This window comes from Solanum tuberosum, unplaced genomic scaffold (assembly GCF_000226075.1).
Source record: "Solanum tuberosum cultivar DM 1-3 516 R44 unplaced genomic scaffold, SolTub_3.0 scf00286, whole genome shotgun sequence".
Lineage (NCBI taxonomy): Eukaryota > Viridiplantae > Streptophyta > Magnoliopsida > Solanales > Solanaceae > Solanum > Solanum tuberosum.
This window is the reverse complement of record NW_006239210.1, coordinates 80254-84817: the sequence shown is the minus strand read 5'-3', so window position 1 is coordinate 84817 and position 4564 is coordinate 80254.

The window sequence follows — 4564 nt, the reverse complement described above, 5'->3', positions numbered from 1 at the left end:
TTCTCAACGGTTGTTGGTGAGCTCCAGTTTGATTCGGGGATTTGCCGAGTCTTTACTATGCATATTTTCATAGTGGTACAATCATGAATTCCAGTAGAGGCTTTGTAGACATTATAAAACTATCATCTGTATTCATAGTTTCACTTGTCACATGTATCGGTTCAGCTAGTCAACATGTGTTGTGTATGAAGCTTCTCATCAGTAAATCTATCTGTATAGTAGTTTACTTTCTCATCATAGGTCATTTTTAAAGCATATGTTAATATGGTACTTGTCTGCCTCACTAGGATTAGGGTGTGACAAAAGTGGTATCAGAGCGCTTCGTGTCTAGTAGAGTCTTAGTTATGATTGTGTTGCATGCCACATTTATAATTAGGGGGCTGCTTGGATATTTAGGAAATGTTACCTTCCTTAATAATCCAGATCGTGCGATAGAGCGAAGTTTAGAAGTCAATTATTTCCATTTGTACCTGATCATGCTATTCATATTATGGTTACGGTTAAGGTTAATGGTTTCTAAAATTTCAACATGCAACCTACAGAAAATGATCTGAAGTTATCAAAATTTAGATTAGATTGAGCTCATTTTATTCGATCGTCCCATTCCACGAGGTATGCAAGGAATTTTCTGCTATTTGCATTTTAAGTTGCATTTGTACCATTTGTACGTTGGTTCAATCGAGAAACATATAGTATACCATATATGCTTAAAAAATGATAGGTTACCTAGTTACATATATGAGCTGTAGCATTTCCAAGCACATCTTCTTAGGAGGATGTAACCAACTCTTGAGTTCTATATTTCCTTCATATTTATAAGATATATTCCTATAGAGGACATTCGTTCTTAGCATGTGCTATACATAGAACTTTCGACATTACATGTACTCGAAATTGATGTTGTTGAACCAGTTTCTTTTAGTTGGAAGAAGGCAGTGGCACAATCTGATAGCTGAATGTATCAGTGCAATAGTGTTACTAGAGATAGCCCTAATTGGCTGACAAGGCCTAAATTCTCACCATATATCATCCCGAACATGTTAATAGTTGACTTTTTATGTGGTATGTTCCAACCACCCCAAATACGTATAACATTTGTATTCTTTTTATGGTTATAAAACTTAGGGATAAGTGTGCCAATTGCTGCAAATGATATATGTATGGTAGTTCCTATTATGATCTATGTGTTGGCTATAGAGGATTAGTATGTGACTAAAGGGTAAGGTTAACAAAAGGAAAATTGATTGGTTAGACTTAAGTTGTGATTAGTCAGTTGTACATAGTGGGATTAGAGTACATGAAGCTACTAGTTTTGATTAAAAGGTACTTATAATTGAGGTATGTAAGGCTATTCGATTACCTATTTCTTTGGTATGAATCCAACACTTGTATTACAAAGTAAGCTTTCTAAGTGTCCTTGATAGTGACTGATCCATAGTTACAGTTCCTACTACCTAGAACATCAAAGTGAGTACTCTAATATGAGTTTATTACTAAATGTACGTGCTTATTCTGCCAAGTATTAGCATGCAGGGATTAAACTTGTTTTATCGTCAAAGCTCCCTTGGCACGTATTCCCCTTATACAAATCAAAATGATCCTAGATTACACATGGTACATATATTTATATGTTGGATATACGATCTGCCCATATCTTGCCAACTTGCTTCAATTTTCTATTCCATCACATATGTCATCTTTTCACATGTTCATATGTTCCCTTTATTGGTTATTACACCCATTGTGTTAGACTATAATGTTACCTCACAAGATCCCTACTTGCTCTATTGTACATTTTATATGTGCTTAATTAGAAGATGTATCCGTCCTTACGTTGAACCAAGGGAGAACGTGGGCAGATTCAACTTTAGGACGGATATATATTCCAAGTAAGTACATATAAAATGTACAATAGAGCAAGTAGGAATCTTGTGAGGTAACATTATAGTCTAACACAATGGGAGTAATAACCAATAAAGGGAACATATGAACATGTGAAAAGATGACATATATGATGGAATAGACAATTGAAGCAAGTTGGCAAAATATGGGCAGATTGTATATCCAACATATAAACATATGTACCATGTGTAATCTAGGATCATTATGATTTATATAAGGGAAAAACGTGCAAAGGGTACTTTGACAATGAAACAAGTTTAAATCTTGCATGCTAATACTTGGTAGAGTAAGCACGTGCATTTAATAACAAACTCATATTAGAGTACTCACTTTACTGCTCTAGGGAGTAGGAACTGCAACTATGGATCAGTCAAGGTGAGAGAGCTCATTCAAGCACATATGATCAAGTAATAACACCAAGTAAAAATCACATAAAAGAAAAAGGGTGTTACTACCACACCCATCAAAATTTAGAGCAACACCGAGGTCAAATGGGAGGGAAAAATATAGCATCGAATCAAGGAGACTCTTATTTGGCCCCATTGATTCCACTATTAAAATAAAATATGATACCACACTAAGTAGGAGTCCTCATGGAAGATTCTAAGGTAACCTTTCCCTTTGGTGGGTAGGTTTTGTTTCCGGTTTCCATGGTACCTAGCAATAACAAATACTCAACAAAAAACAATAAACAACAATGTTAGCGTTAGTGAAAATGAACTCACAATCACTCTCGTTTACACACCTTTGATTTCCTTTCAAATTGGCATGGCTAATGTTGAAGATTGCTTAGACTCGACATATCACAAATGAGCCAATTCTACTCTTGGTCGGAATGGATTTTTGTTTAATGAAAAATGGACGACTCAATTAAAGCAAACGGACTTGGGTCAAGAAAGAAGTTAACTAAGAAGTAAAACGAATAAAAGCACACAAAGAAAAGCACTAACAAAGAAGTGAATTTCGAAAACCAATAGTCAACGAGTACGTACTTACAAGTTGAAAATCAGTTTAGGAATCATGATTACGAACAAGAGTCAAAAGAAAAGAAACTAAAAATTAGAACCTGAGATAAAAAGGGGCATATGACGAGTTTCCCATCGCCAAATGGCCTGTGTTCTTCTTCTAACGTGAAATTAAGCTAGCCAGCTTGAAGATTGACTCGCCAAACTGTAGAAAAGGACAAGGCAAATTGGTGATCTGGGTGGAAGTTCGGCGATGCGTCGAATGGGATCAGTGACCACGGCTTAGCTCATCAAAATTTCCAGTGTCTTCACCAAAATGAGGTCGAACTCGGCGACATAGCTGCCCAAAAGGCTAGGGGCCGAGCGGAATGGGCGATCCAAGGTAGGATTTGCCCAAATTCCTCAAGTTGCAACTGCAAGGCTCCGAAAAATTTAACCCTAGTGGTCCCCCCCGTGTTCCTTGGCGTTTTGTATTTACCCTTTTTGGTAAATTCTCTTTTTACAAACACTTTAACACTATCTCTTTCTTCCTTTTTGGAATTAAACACTTCCCTTTTCAAATATTCCGTTCTTGGGAAGTTGGCGATATTGGGAACCCTCGCCAACGGGCTTTGGCGAGTCTCCGAAGTGTTCTCCAACTCTCCGAATAGAGCACATTCTTCACTTGCACCTCCTCCCTTCGTTAGGCCTTCCACGCTCCAAGCTATCATCCAAGCATGGTGTTGCCCAATTGGGAGCTACTTCAAGGTGCATATGTTCCCATGCAAGGCATGGAACTCCTTCCTTGGCATCCATACATGCCAAACAATCCTCCATCCTTGTGAACACTTCATAAAAGCATTGAAGTTCGTGAATGGATAGGCTCGATGTAATCCATTTTACATCATTCTCCCCTTCTTGAAAAGGATTCGTCCTCGAATCCATACCTTGCAAAACCCTAGGGGGAGCAAACAAGAACAAAATCCTCATGGCATGAGGGGTTAGCGTTAGCAATAACAAGTTCATCACCATGCCAAGGATCCACAAATTGAACATATAACCAAGCATCACAAATATCAACCAAGGGTTTGTAACCTATCAAAGCAATAGATACTTGGCTTAGTAAGAAACATTGACAAAGGGGTAGAGCTTAAGAACCAATACACTTAGACGACCTCATATGTATGCCCTCCCGTGCATGGGCATAAACAAAGTTGACCCAAATTAAGATTCCATCCAATGCACTAGCAGAATGTAGTTATTCCCAATTCATGATCGGGGTCAAATACAATAGTATTCCCCACACAACTTGGCAAACAAACCTCATTCAAGCACATATGATAAAGTAATAACACCAAGTAAAAATCACATAAAAGAAAAAGGGTGTTACTACCACACACATCAAAATTTAGACCAACACCGAGGTCAAATGGGAAGGAAAAATATAGCATCGAGTCAAGGAGACTCTCATTTGGCCCCATTGATTCCACTATTAACATAAAATATGATACCCACACAAAGTAGGAGTCCTCATGGAAGATTCTAAGGTAACCTTTCCCTTTGGTGGGTAGGTTTTGTTTCCGGTTTCCATGGTACCTAGCAAGTTTTGTTTCCGGTTTCGATGGTACTTAGCAATAAGAAATACTCAACAAAAACAATAAAAAACAATGTTAGCGTTAGTTAAAATGAACTCACAATCACTCGTGTTTACACACCTT